Raw genomic sequence first — 20,007 nt, 5'->3', positions numbered from 1 at the left:
GTAGTAAAAGAGACTCCAATCAAGATGGGGGCCCGTACGTGTGATCTGTTACAAGCACTTAGTAACAGATAGTCCCTGTCCCAAGGCAAAGCAAGAAAACTGTACAGAGTACTCCAAAAGAGGGTGTGTTGTATACAGCTTGTTATACATACAAACAGAAATGGGTCTGAATGGAAACGGTAAATCAAAATACCCACAAAGATTTTAGAAGGCAATAATTTTGAAAACTGAACCTGTTCCTAGATTTGAATTTTGCAAATGGCACTGCACTTTATAAAAGGCTGGATCAACACCGGGATCTAAACACCCCAGAACTTTGGGAATGTTTGAAATCCAAATTCAGTAGCCTAATTTCTGGCTCCAGTTCTGAGTTGATCTGTTTCTGTACTCCGAGCAGGAAAGGGGTGGCTTTAAGCTGCCTTTGCTTTTCTCATACCCAGAGACAGTTAAATTAGAACAATATCAGGGCTGCTGTAATTTGCGCTCTGTCTCATGTCCTCCCCCACTGGCTGTGGGAAGCAGACAATAGTGATCCAGCTGTAACCACATACTTTATACAGCTCAGTAGCAGTTTCTGAACTAGTATAGGAATTTTTGTGGGCAATCTGCCTATCAGCATCATACCCTGTCACCATCCAAGAGCCAAGCCAATCAGAGCACAATGTGTATACAGGAGGGAGGATATAAATATAAAGGCTCCAGACAGTCCTGTGTACTTAGTTATTGATTCATGCACAGCCGAGAGATGCGTGTGCACTAAGTCACAATTCCTGTACCACAATCCCCTGGATAAGGTGAGTTCTATTCCAGCTTTACTTATGAGGAAAGCCCTCCATTATGATAACGTTTGGTCTGTAGTGTGCTGTATGGACCTAGCTGGAGAGCTGGGAGGAGAGCATTTGTGACCTTTAGAGATTACAGAGCCTGTGGAACTCATGTTTAGCCAACTGCTTTAAACAGGAATTCTGTCTGTTCTAGAGAGAATGTGTCTGTGCTCAGTGAGGAGAAGTTTTGTAAATTCTTACTTGACAGTGGGAAAGACAATACTCCAGGGAACTGGTATTTTATATGATGCTCCCAATCCCTGTACCATGTTGGATACAGGCTACAGATTTCTGTTTCACGAGCAGCTGAGGCCTAGTCAGCTATTAACCCAAAGGCTGGAATACAGCTAGCTGTGGAGACCCCAGACTCTTTGCTGGCCGGGTTCTGAAGTGTTTAGAAAAGAACTTCAGTGCTGCCATTCTTCTCTCTGACTAGTCTAGGTGACGCACACTAGTTACTATGGGCACGCTGTAAAGACTGAAAAATCATCTCTGAAAGAAGATCAGAAGGGAATGTGTTTATATATGTGTACTAAATATAGAAGTGTAGCTATTTCAATCTATGTACCAGCAACGTAGTGGGTAAGTCTGTATGAGGAACATGAGTAGACCTAGGGCCTGTCTACATGGTCACAGCAAAGAGCACTAGAGGGGTGTGAATTCTTAAGAGCGCTCATGTGTGCACATGAACTGGCCTGCGCATGTAGACCCTGCTGGCTTGCACTGAAAGTTCCCTAGTGCGCGTTAATGTGGATCTACATGGGCCAATTAGCATGCAACAAGTTGGTGCACTTTAGAATGCATATCCCTCTAATGCTCATTGCTGTGACTGTGTAGACAAGCCCTTACTAACAGCTTTTGTCTAAAAATTATTCACAGCATTCTGAATACTATTAGCAATGTTTTCTGTGAGTGTTAATGTTTGCTTATAAAAGTTCTGTTGTCTACACTAGAAAGTTTTGCCATGGCTTAGGAAATTGTATAGTATTCTTTGAAGTTTGACTGGGGACTGTTAACACCTACTTGCCAGGGTTTTACATACAATAGCTCTAAGGTTTAACTCTATAATGCAGTGGTTTTCAACCTGTGGTCTGCAGACCTTTGGGGGTTTGCAGACTCTGTCTAAAATTTACAAAGGGGTCTGCACCTCCAACTGAAATGTTGTAGGGGTCCACAAATGAAAAAAGGTTGAAAACCAAGGCTATAATGGATTCTGAGAAGACAGATCTCTGGCCTGTACTTCAGCAAAGAATTAAGCTGGGGGGCAGAAAGAAGGGGAGTGTATTAGTTATACATAATTCTGCTTTAGTCTCTTCCAACCCTATTACACAACGACACCATCCCTATTCCAAGGGCTAGAAGGGTGACCAGCATAAAGCCCTTTTATTGGTTTGGTCCTGGCTGTATTGACCCCCTGTGCTGGGGGTATCCCCAACGGCTGTGTCTACCACTTTCCTGCCTTCTCTACACTGCTGGAGCAGACCACAATGGAGAATTAAGAGCACCAGCTTTGAATTCTGCTTCTTCCAAGTTACGTTAAAAGGGAAGCAATATTGCCCATGCCTGTTAAACCCCAGTGACCATCAAAAAATTTGCTTGTTTGTCTGTTTTATGAAAGCAGCTTTTGTTTTCTATAGCAGATGCAGGATGTCGGCACCCTGCAGTTATCGTTCAGTTGCCCATCTCCCTCCCAGGCTGTCCCATACCCCTGCTCCCTGACAATTTCTCCCCGTCCCCTTTTCACAGTTTTCTGGACTGATTGTCAGAGATGTTGAGCACCCATTGCAGCCTCTTTCCTGAACTTGTCGAAGGCTGTGACATGACTAACCATATCAGAGGCAGACACTTAAAGGTCCAGAGCTTAAACTGAGGGGTAAGGGAAGAGGCCAGATATTTTTCATCGATCTCATTTGAAAATGTAATATTATACATTTTATTTATGCATTATCCCTGCCCTAAAGCCCCCGAGAGCCTGACAAAATAGAACAAAAATATGACAATAATAAAGGCAACATAAAGAAACGCAGTAAATTCTGCTAAGGAAATTGATTAGTTTGGATGGTTTTAAATGTCCATATTATTCTCTCTTCATTACTTGTTTTCTAAACAGGTTATTTTTGATTCAGGCTTTGCAGTTCACGTTTAGGGAAGGGCCAGCAGTGTTGCCAACCCCACATAGTCAAAAATCATGAGGCTGGCTTTAAAAAAAATCACACATTTTCAAATACTAAATTTTAGATTCTTTTTATTTGCCTTCAGGTTTGTGAGCCCTTAGGTGGTCACATTTCTAGATTTTTCCTCTACAATCACAAGAGTCAGAAATTTACCAAAAAAAAAAGGGGGGGGGGGGGAACAGAGATTCTACCCTAATCACATGATTCCAGGAGCTGGGGCTTTACAAAAAACACCAAATATCATGAGACTTGTGATAAGTCCACAAGAATTGGCAATAGTGGGCCAGCTTAACCCAGCGAGTGAATATAAGAATATATGAATATAAGAGACCTCTGGACACAGTATTATCAAGTATAGTACTGTCTACTTAGCCAAGCTCTAGATCAGGGGAGGGCAAACTTTTTGGCTCAAGGGCATCTGGGTATGGAAATTGTATAGAGGGCCATGAATACTCACAAAATTGGGGGTTGAGGTGTGGGAGGGGATGATGGCTCCAGCTGGGGGTGCATGCTCTGGGGTGGGGCCAGAACAGAGGAGTTCAGGTGTGGGAGGGGGCTCCAGGTTGGGGTGCAGGTGGGGAGGTGAGGGCTCTGGCTGGGGATGCAGGAGGGTGCTCCGGGCTGGGACTGAAGGGTTCAGAGGGCGGAACGGGGATCAGGGATGGGGTAGGGGATTGGGGTGCGGGAGAGGGTCGGGGTGCAGGCTCCGGGTGGTGCTTACCTCAAGCATCTCCTGGAAGCAGCAGCATGTCCCCACTCTGGCTCCTACGCAGAGGCACGACCAGGTGACTCTGTGTGCTGCCCCATCCGCAGGCGCCGCCCCTGCAGCTCCCATTGGCCAGCCTTGAGCTAGATTGTATCCCCTAGATCTGGGCATGCAGGGGATCATCTGTACATAGCTTTTCCCTGTACTGCACAGAAAGACAGCTCAGCCATCTTCATATCAATCTCTCTCCTTTCCTGTGGAGGCCTCTCCACGCAAGGGGAAGTGGAGGAGGCTGGATGAGCTGGAATGGGACAGGGACAAGGCTGGGGGATGCACAATGTCCCCCACTTTAGGCCTATAAAAATTAGGCAAAAAAGATAACACTGTCCAGGCTGTATCATTCTGTATCCCTGTTTCTTCAGCGCCTCCCCCAGGGTCCTGGAGGCCATGGGAAGTGCATTTCCAATGAAGCCAGGCTACCAGAAGGCCAGGCATGGTGTGGAGAACCAGGGACTCCAGGTTTAGGGGTGATTCCTGCAGTTTTTTATGTGGGTGAGGGAGGTGTGTGTTCCATGCTGTAAATGTGCAGCTGCCTGTCCAGGCCATGGGGGTGGGGTGGGGAGGGGGGGAATAGGGAACCCTGGTAGGGGAAGGGGACATGCGGGATACACAGAGCCACTGATAGGGGGGAGGGAGTGGGGAGAGGTTGCAGGGAGTCCCTGAAATTAGGGCTACCATACGTCCGGATTTCCCCGGACTTGTCCGGCTTTTCGTTCTTTAAATAGCTGTCTGGGGGGGGGATTTCTAAAAATCTAAAAATGTCCGGGATTTCCCCCCGGTCGGCTATTTATAGACCAAAAAGCGGCGGCCAAGTGCTGCTCGGCAGCCAAAGTCCTTACCCCGCTCCCCCCATCCCCTGCAGCCTTAGCGCGCCGCCCGGCCCCGCAGCTGTCCACCTCTCCCTCAGCTCACTTCCCCCTCCTACCCTTCCCTGAACGCTCTGCCCCCCCCTGCTCCTCCCCCTCCCCTGCTTCCCGCGAATCAGATGTTCACGGGAAGTCTGAAAATAAGCAGGGGCAGGCGGGCAGCAGCAGGTAAGGTGGGGTGGGTGGGGGGACGCGAGGAGGAGGGCTCCGGGGAGGTGCAGTGCGGCCCAGTCCGGCCCTGGCCGAGCGGCTCCAGCCCGGCTCAGCTCGGCTTGGGCCCCGGGGCACTGGCCCTGGTACCGGCCGAGCGCACCGGCCGAGCACCCCCGGCTCCGGCCCCAGCGGCTCCGCCCCGGCTTGGCTCGGGCCCCGGGGTGCTGGCCCCGGCTCCGCCCCGGCTTGGGCCCCAGGGCAGTGGCCCCGGCTCGGGCCCCAGGGTGGCGGCCCCGGTTCCGGCCAAGTGTGCCGGCCCAGCCCCAAGCCCTGCGACCTCGGCTGGAGCGCAGCCCGATTCCTGGGCTCTTGCTAAAGCCAGCCCTGGTCAGGGGACAGGGAGTGGGGGTTGGATGGGTCGGGGGTTCTGGGGGGGCTGTCAGGGAGGCAGGAGTGTGGAGATGGGTTGGGACAGTCAGGGACAGGGAGCAGGGGGGGTTAGGTGGGTCGGGTGTTCTGGGGGTCCTGTCAGGGGGCGGGGAGTGGTTGGATAGGGTGTGGGAGTCCCAGGGGTCTGTCTGGGGGAGGGAGTGTGGATATGGGGCGGGGGTGTGGAGAGGGGTCGAGGCAGGCAGGGAGCAGAGGGGGTTGGATGGGTCGGGAGTTCTGGGGGTCCTGTTGGGGCGGGGAGCAGTTGGATAGGGCATGGGAGTCCCGGGGGTCTGTCTGGGGGCGGGGGTGTGAATATGGGGTGGGGGTGTGGATAAGGGTTGGGGCAGTCAGGGGACAGGTAGGGTCCTGGAGGGGGGGTTAGGGTGGGGGGTTCTCAGGAGGGGGCAGTTAGGGGACAAGAAGCAGGGAGGCTTAGATAGGGGGTGAGGTCCTAGGGGGCAGTTAGTGGCAAGGGTCCCAGGAGGGGGCAGTCAGGGGACAAGGAGGGGGGGGGGGTTGGGGGTTCTGAGGGGAGCAGTCAGGGGGTGGGAAGTGGGAGGGAGTGGATGGGGGTGGGCAGAACAGGGGTGGGGCTAGAGCGGGGCTCCCCCCCTCCCCCCCAGTGTCCTCCTTTTTGATTGTGGAAATATGGTAACCCTACATAGAGGGGGATGGGAGGGTTGCACACAGGGAGAGTGTGGGTCCAATGGAGGGATGCAAGGAGCCCCTGGAGTATGCAATGCTAGGCCGACAGAAGCAACAAGGTGTGAGACCCTCAAGGTTTAGGATGTGGATGGTAACAACCACCATCCCCAAAGGCCTGGAGGAACACATAAAGCAAGTGAGATAAAGGCCAGGAGGTATTTAGGAAGCTGTTTTCAGGATTGTTAGATGTTCCTGTTGAACTTCAAATCCTGACAGGCAGCCCTCTGAACAAAAGAGATTTCTCCTGTTGCTCAACGCCCAGCAGTGGCTGACTGCCTAAACTTGTTGATGCAGAGTTAAGGTTGGCTGACAGTGCCTTGGACTCTTCCAGAACATTGAATCATCCTATCCTTATCTCTTTTTCCTGGGTTCCAGCAGTTTCAGATAAAATGCTCTGAAAATTGGGAAATGCAGAATAAGGTACATACCAGCCTTGCCCTGCAACCTTACCTCTGACTCCAGGAGCTGGCCAGAGCCACTGGGGGTTATACCACAAGTAAGTTTCAGCTAGAGCTGCCCCATAATAAGCAGAGGGGAGGCATGACTAAGAAACTATGGCATTTTGTGTGGTGCGTTATGTCCCACAGAACTGTATTTGCTCATTCATTGATGTGTGCTCCAACTGCCCGGCATGGGCTTGGGAACAGTTGTATGCATGGGTGCAGGGATTATCTGCAGCAGGTCACCGCAGCTCTCAGACTGAAACAAGGAGAGGGATGTCTGTGCCCAAAGGGATCATGCCTCTCGGTCTCCGTTCTGAGTTATATGGGTAGTGTAAGCAGTGGAGCACAATGGCTTATTCTTGCGGTGGGGCCTGGTAGCATTACCCCTGGGGGAATTCTGCACCAAAAAGTTAAAAATTCTGCGCACAATATTTTAAAATTCTGCAAAATTCTGCAAATTTTATTTGTCAAAATAACACTACATAATCATGCCAGTTTCAATTATTTTGGCAATCTATTTCAAAATACCTGTCAGCAAGTATGTCTGTAACAATACAGAGACACACAAAAATTCTCCCAGGAGTAGAGTGCTAAAGAAATCCCTATGACAACCCAGTTCCTGTTTCTCTGCTCCCTCCCGCTCCCGATCCCAGCCCCCCCGCCAATACACCCAACCCCCCTACCCTCCAGCACCCAATCACGCCCCCCCCCAGCCCAGATACCCGCACCTCCTCTCCCCCCCGAGCCCAGCTGTGGATACCCCCCTAGCCCAGACACCCCCCCTAGCCCTCACAGCCCAGGGATTCAGAGAGAGAAATAGCCTGATGCTTGGTCCCAGGCTTGTGTGGAGTTTTCTATGTGCCGCTGCCTCCTTCCCTCAGGGCATGCTGGGAACTGCAGCTGCCGGGAACCATGTGGCTTCCACCTCTGCCCCCTAGCAGTGTCTTCTATGTGCGAGCTGGGCTCTGCCGGATCCAGTGGCCTCTAGTGGCAGCCAGTAGCACTGCAGCCCATTTCTCTGGAGGAAAGGAAATTCTGTGTGCACATCATTAATTTCTGCAAAATTCTGCAATGTGCAGTGGCGCAGATTTCCCCCAGGAATATAGCATGCATGATGGTGCTCTGCAGGCCAGAGGTAAGGGCAGATAATTTTCCATAGAGCACCCTTAGCACAAGGGTAGCACGTGGCCACTCTGGGGTAGTTTGTGCAGAGTAGGTGAAGTGGTCGAGCCTAGGCCAGGCACAGCCAGCTCCCTATGCAAGTGGGGTTTAAAGCAATTTGAAAATTATAGACCCTTATTGTGAGGGCTGAATGTGATGAATTCCTGAACCAAATTGTCATGGTTCAGGGCAGCTGTACCGATATTTCCCCCTAGGTGGTTCAGCAAGTGCATCCAGTTTTAGGCCTCCTGCACCCAGCCGTCGCCTCTCGGACAGGGACACGCATTTCTCTCCCTTCTGACCAGGGTTTTTCCAGGTGCTGCAACTCCCTGCCTACACTGCAATACTCCCAGCAAGCCAGACTGCCTAAACAGGCCAGCATCCACACTTTGCTCGCTCTCCAGAGGCTATAAACAATGTAATTGCTCACAGCTATAAGTGACCACACAGCTCTTTCTAAGCAAGCAAGTTTATTCTTAAGGTGAAAGCATTACAGAGAAAACATATTAAAAACCAATAAAAATTCCTATATGCATGCTAAAAGCTTACCAGAGGTCACTTGTCTGTCTTATAGGCCTCCATAGATCAAAGTCCTCCCAATCCTTCCCAGGAATCATTGGGCCCCCTTTTGACAGAAGGTTCTGTCCATTTGCTGGATGAGAAAGAAAGCTCTGAGTCAGTTTAAACTCAGGCTATTTATCCAAAAGTCTTTTTGTTGCCTGTTGGTCCCTGTACAATCCAGTTTAACATAAGAAATGTAAGCATGGCCATGCTAGGTCGATGGTCAATTTAGCCAAGTATCCTCTCTTCTTATAGCAGCCAATTATTGAGTGATCCATCCCCTGTCCTCCAGTTCCAAGATCTGGCCATCAGAGGTATATCCATCTGGCCTCATAGCTATTGATGGACCTATCCTCCATCAACTTATTTAATTATTTTTTTAACCCAGTTATAGTTTTGGCCTTCACAACATCCCCTGGCAACACGTCCTACAGGTTGACTGTGTATTGTGTGAAGAAATACTTCCTTATGTTTGTTTTAAACCTGCTGCCTATTAATTTCATCAAGTGATCCCCTCGTTCTTCTGTTAAGTGAAGGGGTAAATAACACTTTTTCCAATTCTAATCTTTTTTGAGATGGTGTGACCAGAACTGCATGCAGTATTCAGTAAAACAAGCAGTACCCTTAATCTTGTTGCCCTTCTCTGTACCTTTTCCAATGTTAATGTATCTTTTTTGAGATGAGGTGACCAGAACTGGATGCAGTATTTAAGTTGTGAGTGTACCACGGATTTATATAATGGCATTATGATATTTGCTTATTATTATCTATCTCTTTCCTAATGGTTCCTAACATTCTGTTGGCTTTTTTGATTGCTGCTGCACATTGAGTGGATGTTTTCAGAGAAGTATTCACCATGACTCCAAGATCTTTTTCTTGAGTGGTAAAAGCTAATTTAGACCCCATCATTTTGTATGTATAGTTGGGATTATGTTTTCCAATGTGCATTACTTTGCATATATCAACGTTGAATTGCATCTGCCATTTTCTTGCCCTGTCACCCAGTTTTGTGAGATCCCTTTGTAACTCTTTGCAGTCTGCTTTGGGCTTAACTATCTTGAGTGATTTTGTATTGTCTGCAAACTTTGCCACCTCACAGGTTGTTTGTTTGTTTGTAGATCATTTCTGAATATGTTGAAAGCTCAGGTCCCAGTACAGATCCTTGTGGGACCTTGCTATTTACCTCTCTCTATTCTGACAACTGACCATTTATTCCTACCCTTTGTTTCCTGTCTTTTAACAGTTACCGATCCACGAAAAGACCTTCCCTCTTATCTTATGACAGCTTACTTTGCTTAAGAGCCTTTGGTGTGGGACCTTGTCAAAGGCTTTTTGAAAATCCAAGTACACTATCCACTCGATCACCATTGTCCACATTCTTGAAGACCCCTTCCAAGAACCCTAATAGACTAGTGAGGCATGATTTCCCTTTACAAAAAACAGGTTGACTCTTCCCCAACATACTGTGTTCATCTATGTGTCTGATAAATTCTGTTCTTTACTATAGTGTCAACCCAGTGGCAACCGGACAGTCCCTCCGCAAAAGAATATATGGACACAAATCGGACATCAGGAATGGTAACATACAAAAGCCAGTAAGTGAACACTTCAATCTCCCTGGTCATTCTATTACAGATTTAAAAGTCACTATCATTGAACAAAAAAACTTCAGAAACAGACTTCAAAGAAAAACAGCAGAACTAAAATTCATTTGCAAATTTAACACCATTAATCTGGGCTTGAATAGGGACTGGGAGTGGCTGGCTCATTACAGAAGCAGCTTTTCCTCTCCTGGAATTGACACCTCCTCATCTATTATTGGGAGTGGACTACATCCACCCTGATTGAATTGGCCCTGTCAACACTGGTTCTCCACTTGCGAAGTAACTCCCTGCTCTCCATGTGTCAGTATATAATGCCTGCATCTGCAACTTTCACTCTATGCATCTGAAGAAGTGAGGTTTTTACCCACGAAAGCTTATGCCAAATAAATCTGTTAGCCTTTAAGGTACCACCAGACTCCTTGTTGTTTTTGTAGATACAGACTAACACGACTACCCCCTGATACTTGAACCCATTTGTCTGGTATTGAAGTTATGCTTACCAGCCTATAATTGCCCAGATCACCTCTGGAGCCTTTAAAGAAAATCAAAATTACATTAGCTATCCTCCAGTGATCTGGTACAGATGCTGATTTAAGCGATAGGTTACATACCACAGTTAATAGTTCTGCAATTTCATATTTGAGTTCCTTCAGAACTCTTAGGTGAATACCATATGGTCCTGATGACTTATTACTATTTAATTTATCTATTTGTTCCAAATTTGTACCTCCATCTGGAACAGTTCCTCAGATGTGTCACCTAAAAAGAATGGCTCGGGCGTGGGAATCTCCCTCATATCCTCTGCAGTGAAGACTGATGCAAAGAATTAATTTAGCTTTTCAGCAATGGCCTTGTTTTCTTTGAGTGCCTCTTTAGCATGCTGATTGTCCAGTGGCCCCATTAATTATTTGGCAGGTTTCCTGCTTCTGATATACTTAAAAAAATGTTTCTGTTTCTTTGTGTGTCTTTTGGTAGTTGCTCTTTAAATTCTTTTTTGGCCTGCCTAATTATACTTTTACATTTTACTTGCCAGAGTTTATGTATCTTTCTATTTTCCTCAGTAGGATTTGACTTCAAGTTTTTAAAGGATACCCTTTTTGCCTCTAGTCACCTCTTTCACGTTGGTTACCCATGGTGGCATTTTTTGGTCCTCTATTTGCTTTAATTTGGGGTACACTTTTAAGTTGAGCCTTTATTATGGTGTTTTTAAAAAATTTCCATGTAGCTTGCAGGCATTTCACTCTTGTGAATATTCCTTTTAATTTCCATTTAACTAACGTTTTTGTGTAGCTCCCCTTTTTGAAGCTAAATGCTAGTGTGGTGGGCTTCTTTGGTAATCCTTCCCCCCAAAGACGTTAAATTCAAATTTATTATGGTTGCTATTGTAACCCACACACCTCCTGGGTGTGGTGTTCTGTCCCTTCTTCTGGCACTGACACCACTTTGAGATTAATTAGTCTGCTCTACAGCCTTAGGTAAGAGCCATATGGCTTTTAGCTCATGCAGTAGAGGCTCATGCACTAAGCTTCAGAGATCCCAGGTTCAATCACGACCGGGGTCTGTTGGCGTTACACTATTACCAAGTGTTTCAGGTATATTCACCACTTGGACCATTTTTCAAAGATCTGGACCTTAAACTGTGGCTTTGATCCATCCCAAACTGATATCACCTGCTTGGATGTGATCTTGCCTAGTGATCTCACTCTTGGACCAGTTTGAACTGGTATATGCAAGCCTCTCCAGGTGGTGTTATCTGGAGGTGTTACAACCTGAATAAATTTGCCTAATCACCCCCCTCCCCTCCCCACACACACACTGTTCTTAGTTCCTGGACTGTGATCACCCTTCCCTGTGGAATTCCATACAATCACTGCCCCACAATGATACTTAAACTGAACACAGTAAAATCTCCCAAAGATATTGCAGGAAATTCCCATAGCCATCACACACAAATGACCCCAAACTTGCACCACTAACTCTACCCCTAACCTTGATGAGGAATAGCAATTTCCAAAACAGAGAGTAACTAATATGCACAAAACACATTTTGGAAAGTTGCCAAAGGCAGGACTCAGATGCACTATAAATGGATGCTGCTTGAATTCAGTGGTCACAGCATGCTACCTTGAGGCACCCAGTTACTCTTACATCAGGCTGCCTTCAAACAATCTGGCTTGCGACAGAGCCCCATGTCTACTGCACAAGTGCAAATGACTTTCTCTGACACATTAACTTGGTTTGTGGAGAGCCAACTTTTACCCTGGGTAACTTTGAAAATATTGTTTCCCCGAAGGGGCAGTGGCTACTAGAGACCAGGTGAGATCACATCCAAGCAATATCAGTTTGGGGCAGATCCAAGCTATAGTTTGAGGTCTAGATCTGTGGGGAAAAAAAGTGGGGGAAGGTTTGAAGGAGGGATAAGTACCCTACAATTTTGATATTGCATGATTTTTTTTTAAAGGGAAAGGTATAACTTGGAGACCCTTTGCTTTAACCACCCCAAATTAGGACCACTAATCCTACTCTGAACCCTGATGATGGACAGCACATTTCAAGGCAATTTGAGTATGCATGTGGATTTTAGGGTACTTAGAAAAATCAGCTATTAAACAGTAAGCTAGCCTTAACTAGGGGGGAGGGATAGCTCAGTGGTTTGAGCATTGGCCTGCTAAACCCAGCATTGTGAGTTCAATCCTTGAGGGGGCCATTTAGGGATCTGGAGCAAAAATCTGTCTGGGGATTGGTCCTGCTTTGAGCAGCGGGTTGGACTAGATGACCTCCTGAGGTCTCTTCCATCCCTGATATTCTATGAACCCTAAACATAGTGGTGCTAACAGCCCACGATAATCTCTCTCAGGGTTTTTATACTGTGGCCCATCTCTGTAGGATCTGAGCACCTGTCATGTAAAATCAATAGCAGTAGTGAAGTTTCTATTGGACTTCATGGAGTCTGGCACTTCTCCCTTTATGGGGCCAAAACTCTGCTTGGCATTGGGTCCCTGAATGGGGAGGATTCTGCAAGAGTGTACAGCAGTGGTGGGCAACCTGCAGCCCATCAGGGTAATTTTCTGGCAGGTCGCCAGTTTGTTTACATGTGCATGGCCACCCGCAACTCCCAGTGACCGTGGTTCGCTGTTCCTGGCCAATGGGAGCTGCAGGAAGTGGCGTGGGCCGCAGGGACGTGCTGGCCGCCGCTTCCCGCAGCTCCCATTGGCCGGGAACGACAAACCGCAGCCATTGGGATCTGCAGACAGCAGTGCAAATGTAAACAAACTGTCTGGTGGCCTGCCAGTGGATTACCCTGACGGGCCGCAGGTTGCCCACCACTCGTGTAGAGGATGGAACAATGCTAATGTGCTCTAGTATTGGCACTCTGCCCTAATCGCTAACCTCTTGCTTTTTTGCCCTCACTCTCGGTATACTGCCTGATTGTGTAGGAGCTCTCTACAGATGCTGCCAGAGCTTTCTGATTAGCTCTTATACTCCACTCCTGTTTGATACATGTTCCAGGCAAAGCTGGGATTGGGGAGGTAGTACCAGTCAAAGGGAGTGAAGCAGGCGGTGGGGAGGAAAGAGCATGAAAGGCACTCCTTGCGTTCATCACTGGCAGGATCACAGGTGGGAAGCAGATTTCACAATCACAAATGGGTGAGGATGGCATTAGGTGCCCATCTCATCCTCCCGTCCTTGCACTGGCCAGCGGAGGTGTTCAGCTACATAAGGGAGTGTAACTTGCACTCCTCTGAATTTTGGTGCAGCAGGTGCACATGGACATGGGAGTGGAGGAGGGATTTTACTTGCCTGAGGCACTATGCTTCCCAAAGCATCTCCAGGAGGGCAGCTCTGCTTCACATCTGTGTGTTCAAGGCACAATCTGGCCTGGTACATTTACACGCTCTAAACTGCTTCCAATAGAGCTCCATTTATTCTCACTGATGTTGTTCCTGGTGGGAATGTTAGAAATGTGTTATATTCCTACTGCAATATGCAATTCAAAGTCATCATGAGAGGCAGGTAAGCCATGTTTATAAGGGACTCTGGTGACAAGCTGTGTGGCATGAGAAATTGCTCTTCCTCTCTTGATGTCATCTTATGGGGTAAGGTGACCACCTAAGAAAAGTGGAAAAATAATGTCACTTTATTCCTCTGAAATAAATTGAATTACTTGTTATTAAAAACAAAGATAACCTGATTTTGTTTTTATAAAACAAAACAAACATCCTGTTTCCATTTGAGTTTTTGAAAACCACAATGGAAACATTTTTATTGGTCTTAGTTTTCATAAAAGCTTATTTTTACAAAACCTACAGTTTGGGCCAAATTTGTTGTTTTAGTGTCCCTTTGCAACAGTTGTAGAGAAATGAGAGAATCTGGAAATATGATTGCCATGCTCTGAGGTTAAATAAATAGGATTCCCAGAAGAAGCTGAAGGGAGTAACAGTCATTCAAAGCCAGTGAAAGATATTATTACACTAATTATAATTGCCATGCTGTTAACTTTTTCTCCCCAGTAGTAATAATAATAATTAATAATATACTTTGAATTTGACAGATCTTTTAAGCAATGAGACAGCCTGCAAATAAAACTGGGCACAGGTCAGAGACTTCCACAATACTAAGGTAAAATTCCAGTGGTGTCAGGATAAAGAAACTGCTTTGGCCAGGTAGAAAGGAAGAACCCTTTTCTTTGAGAGAGTTTCCCTGATAATGCTGTGTCCAGATGTCAAACAGAAATGGACAGGGAACTGATTGTGATTTCTACCTGTTTAAAAACAATTGCAAGATGAGACTAATTGATGTGTATCTGTGACAACTCGCCAGGTCATCCCTTGAAAGCTCTCCATATTGTTTGCTTTCTGTGATGGAATGCACCCCTGAATTCACACCCTACACACCACTGTAATGATCTTTGTACAGAATATGCCTTGTGAGGTATCGCTTGAAAACTAATACAGTAACTCCTCGATTCAGGTTGTAGTTATGTTCCTGAAAAATGCTACTTTAAGTGAAACAGTGTTAAGTGAATCCAATTACCCCCAAAAGAATTAATGTAAATAGGGGGGTTAGGTTCCAGGGAAATTTTTTTCGCCAGACAAAAGACTATATATACACAGTATACGTTTTAAACAAACAATTTAATACTGTACACAGCAATGATGATTGTGAAGCTTGGTTGAGGTGGTGAAGTCAGAGGGTGGAAGAGGGGTAGGATATTGCCCAGGGAAATGCCTTACTGCTAAATGATGAACTAGCACTCGGCTGAGCCCTCAATGGTTAACACATTGTTGTTAATGTAGCCTCACACTCTACAAGGCAGCATGAATGGAGGGAGGGGAGACAGCATGGCAGAGAGAGAGACACACACACCGTGTGTGTGAGAGTGAGAAACACGTGCATTGTCCCTTAAGTATGCTGACCCCACTCTAAGTACACTGCCTTTTTAAGTAGATCAGCAAGTTGAGACAGCAGCTGCTGCCAGTAAGCTCCCTCCTGAGCCCTGTCATGTCTCCCCCCCCACCAACCCGCCGCTCTGTGGAGATGAGGCGCAGGAGTGGGGGTGGGGGGGCAGGAGCAGGGGGATATCCTGACATTAGCATCCCTCTTCCCCCCCCTTGCACAGCAAGCAGGAGGCTCCGGGGAGCAACACCAAGGCAGAGGGCAGGAGAGCAGCACAGGGCAGTGGGGGGAGGGACAGCTGAACTGTCTGGCAATTGATATAGCTTGCTGGGTGGCTGCCGAGTGTTAGGGGAGCAGGGAGCTGATAGGGGGGCTTCTGGTCCACCCTGGTTCCAAGCCCCCACCAGCTAGTTCCAACAGTCTGCTCTTTCTGCAAGCCGTGGACAAAGCAGGCAGTTGCCAAACAACGTTATAAGGGAGCATTGCATAACTTTAAACAAGCATGTTCTCTAATTGATCAGCAACATAACAACGACACAACGTTAACCGGGATGACTTTAAGTGAGGAGTTACTGTAGCTCTCTGGTCAATAATATGGTGAAATATAGGTAGCAATATTATTTGTAAAGTTATGAATTCCCCCTAAATGATATTGGTGGTGGCAGCTCATGTCCAAACCCATGTAGCCCTCATTAGGCAGAACTGGTCAAGCAGATTTTAAACAAAGGAATGTGTGTTTACCTCAGATTACATATAAATTGTAAACAGGGTCCTTAAACAGTGAGAGAGGGAAGACAGGAGACAAAGAAAACCTGCATTTCAACAAACAGGGGTGAGAAGAAATAGCATGTATCCTCTTTCACTACCAGACATCATGTCACCTGCTTTATTGTTTAAATCAACTTTGCTTTGAGAGGTCACCTTCAGGAAAATGTATCTCAAAGGAGGAATGGATTATAAAAGTGAGGGGCAAAACCACCCAAAGTTATCTCTCCCTATCCATCTTTCTCTTTACACCTGAGAATGCAAAAGAAACAGCAGTTGGACTACTAGAGCAGATCCTGACCTGAGAATTTGGTCAGCAATGTATTGAAAACATGTAGTTAGGGACTTCACCTTGAAGTCTAGTTTAGAAGGCTTTTTATCTTTATTTTTCTTGTAATCATTATTTGTACTTAATCTATCTCTTTGTAGTTAAATAAATTTGTTTTATTCTTTAATTAAAATTACTCCAGTGTTGTGAATTGTTTGGGTAACTCCATTTAAGGAAGCAGAGTGTTGTGTGTTAATCCCCTTAGAGGGGCAATGGATGGGAGAGGGCTGGACAAATTTTGGGGGGGGGAAATCTGGGACAGGGAGTGTGTTGGGGCCACCCTCAAGGTAGTAACTAAGGCTGCTGGAAGCCAGAGCATGGTGGTGTTTGCTGACAGGCTGCTGGGGTCAGAGCTGCTGGACCAGGACTGTGGCTATACACAGATACTCAGGGTGTAACCTACATGCTGTTTGAGGAGCAGCAAAGCATTGTAAGGCACCCCAGGTTGCAGAGCAAGTGCTGACACTGTCCTTCACTGGTCAGGATTGTACCTCGGTATTTCATACTTGCGTTACAACTTTTTTAACAAGGAGAAATGAACCTCCCTGATTCACATTTTTTTCTTAGGATCATATACTCTACAAGATTGTTACGCTGCAATTTGCCTTAAAAATGGTTTTACCTTAGCCTATCAAGCCTCAGGAGCTGGGACTCCAGACAGAACCCCCCTTCATTGTACAATGTCAGGCCCAAATACTGCAATGAGATCCGCACGAGAACACACTTGCCAGGCTCCAATGATTTCACTGGGGTCTGCCTATATGGATCCAATTGCTGGGACTGGAACTCCAATTTGAAAAATCCAGGTTCTAAGTGCCAATCAGCAACTTACGCAGAGGGTTAGGTGGGGGGTACACAGCTTGTTCAGTGGGCGATAGGTAATTATCTCACTTTTGGTCATCCTCAGCTGCTGGAGAATCCTATAGGAATGAGTTAGAGGTATGATCCCATTGGAGCCTTAGGTTAGATGTCTGAGTGGAGCAGTGACTACAGATGATTTGGGGGACAGCCATGGAAGAGTTCAGGAAAAGGGCTTGGCAGACTGAATGGGGAAAAGGACCTCAACTAGAGGCCCAGGGCTGTCTCAGAAGCTATGAATGACCAGGTTTAGGGAGGAGCATGCCTTCAGAGAGGAGAACCTCTAGCCCAAAAGGAGTGGGGCTGTTAAAGGGGAAGGTTGCCTTTTAAATTAAGTGAGATTGTAGACTGCTTGCATTAAAATTTGATTTAGGGAGGAATGTAGCAACCTGCATGGAACTTGGAAGGAGGAGCAAAGGTTGCTGAAAGGAAACATTTGGAGGAGACACCAGGCAGTCAGTCTGTGTGCATATGGCTGGAATGCTAGCACCAGCTGTAGCATCTGTAAATAGTTCTCTTCATAAAGTGCCAATTTAGTTTTAGAAGCATGGAGTCCTCTCATGTTATTACTCAGCATGTGGTATATGAAACAAGGCATAGTTAGCTGAGGAGACTTTGGAGGGGGAAGAGCCACTGGCTATGCAGCTGGGTGCTACCCTAACAGAAGTGAAAAGATGGGCTACAGCCAAGGCGAGAGAGACCTGGATCACAGTGTGACCACCCAGACAAGGAAACATAGACTACATATATGCTGCAAAACAAGAAAACAAAACAAACCCGTGGTGGTGAGTCTCAGAGCCCAGGTCAAGTGACTTGGGCTTGTGGGACTTGCACTATAGGGCTAAAAATAACAAGAGTATAAATATTCAGGCTCTGGCTGGAGCTCGGGCTTTGAGACCCACCAAGGGGAGTAAGTATCACAGTCAGAGTTCCAGCCCGAGTGGCAATGTCTATATTGCTATTTTTAGCCCCAAAGCACTAGCCCCATGAGCCTGAGTCAGTTGACCCAGCCTCTGAGACTCGTTGCTGCTGTGGTGGGTTTCCCCCCCCCCCCCGTATAGAAGCACCCTTAGGCAGAACAAATGGGCCCTTGCCTACACTGGAAAATCATGCTGGGGTCGCTCTGGCGGGCCTGGCGCAGCCAGGGCAGTGGCTGCTCCGGCTGGCTGGGGCTGCTCTGGCCAGTGCGCAGAGGGTTAACGGTTAAGGTTGGTTAACGATAAACCTAATGTTTACCTGCTAACCATTTAACATCCCTAGTTGATTATCAATTTCAATCTTACATTTACTGGTTTCTTCACTGGTTTATAGTAATCTATGGCTCTCTGTCATGAGATGTACTAAGCAGAATATCTCTAACATTCATGTAATTGTTACCTGCAGCTCCCTTGCAAGCACTCCCAATTCATCACACATCCTGAGGCAAAGAATGTTCCATTTGGCAAAGTTCACTACGGCCTTGGCTACACTTGCGAGTTACAGCGCTGTAAAGGCTCCCCCAGCGCTGTAACTCACTCCCCGTCCACACTGGCAAGGCATTTGCAGCGCTGTATCTCCGTGGTTTCAGCGCTGCATGTACTCCACCTCTCCGAGAGGAATAGAAAGTATTGCGCTGTGGCACCAGTGTGGCCGCCCAATGCACTGTGAATGGCCTCGAGAATTATTCGGCAATATCCCACAATGCCTGTTGTAGCCACTCTGTTCATCAGTTCAAACTCTACTTCCCTGGGCTCAGGTAACCAACCATGTGACCCACCCTTTACATTCCCCGGGAATTTTAAAAATCCCCTTCCTGTTTGCTCAGCCCGGCGTGGTGTGGAGTGCTATCAGCGAATCTTTCCAGGTGACCATGCCTCCACATGCCAAGCGAGCCCCAGCATGGAGCAATGGCGAGTTGCTGGACCTTATCAGTGTTTGGGGGGAAGAAGCTGTACAGTCCCAGCTGCGCTACAGCCGTAGGAATTACAATACCTTCGGGAAGGTATCAAAGGACATGATGGAAAGGGGCCATGACCGGGACGCCCTGCAGTGCAGGATTAAAGTGAAGGAGCTGCGGAGTGCCTACCGCAAAGCCCGCGACGCAAACGGCCGCTCAGGTGCTCCCCCTGCGACCTGCCGATTCTACAAAGAGCTGGATGCGATACTTGGGGTTAACCCCACCTCCACTCCGAGCACCACCATGGACACTTGAGAGCTGGTGGGGGGGGGGGAAGGAGGAGGAAGAGGAGGAGGAAAACGGGAGTGATGGTGGTGGGCCGGATGGAGACACCCCGGAATCCTTGGAGCCATGCAGCCAGGAGCTCTTCTCGAGCCAGGAGGAAGGTAGCCAGTCGCAGCGGCTGGTACTTGATGGAGGACAAACAGAAGAGCAGGTTCCCGGTAAGCGGTATTTTTTTCGGGAAGGAATTTTTGCGATGCGGGCTCTTTGGGAGAGGAGGGTTAGGCATGCATGCCTAGGTGCGGAATAGTGCATTGATGTGGTTTATCACATCGCGGTAATCGGCTGTGGTAATCTCCTCGAATGTCTCATCCAGAACATGTGCAATGCGCTTGCGCAGGTTTATTGGGAGAGCCACCGTGGTCCTTGTCCCAGCCAGGCTAACGTGTCCGCGCCACTGTGCCGCGAGGGACGGGGGGACCATTGCTGCACACAGGCAAGCTGCATATGGGCAGGGGTGGAAGCCGCATTGCAGTAGAAGACCCTCCCTTGCTTCCCAGGTCACCCTCAGCAGCGAGATATTGTCCAGGACAAACTCCTGTGAAAAATGTTGGGACAGTGTTCAGTGTAGGTGCTTCCTGAAGCTGTTGGCTCTCCCCAAGGCACAGAAACCCAGAGGACAGTGCAGCCCTGAAACAATCAGTCCCCCTTACTCACCATTTTGAGACTCCCGTGGGATGTGTGTGCTCTGTTTCGGACAGGAAAATTATGTTATTGTGTAGACCCTGTGTGTTTTCTACTCCTTAAAAGCG

General features: G+C 47.5%; 1 long non-coding RNA gene across 1 annotated transcript; it reads left to right on the top strand.

The window, feature by feature from the left end:
- Nucleotides 1–662: 662 nt before the first annotated feature.
- On the top strand, nucleotides 663–16,315 carry LOC135973302 (uncharacterized). The gene is made up of 3 exons (XR_010590109.1): nucleotides 663–794; nucleotides 9,593–9,680; nucleotides 14,242–16,315. It is a non-coding gene; the product is annotated as an uncharacterized LOC135973302 (long non-coding RNA).
- The last annotated feature ends 3,692 nt before the right edge of the window (nucleotides 16,316–20,007 follow it).

Source organism: Chrysemys picta, chromosome 8 (assembly GCF_011386835.1).
Source record: "Chrysemys picta bellii isolate R12L10 chromosome 8, ASM1138683v2, whole genome shotgun sequence".
NCBI classification, from domain to species: domain Eukaryota; kingdom Metazoa; phylum Chordata; order Testudines; family Emydidae; genus Chrysemys; species Chrysemys picta.
The sequence above is the reverse complement of the archived record's forward strand: the minus strand, read 5'-3'. Positions and strand labels throughout refer to the sequence as shown.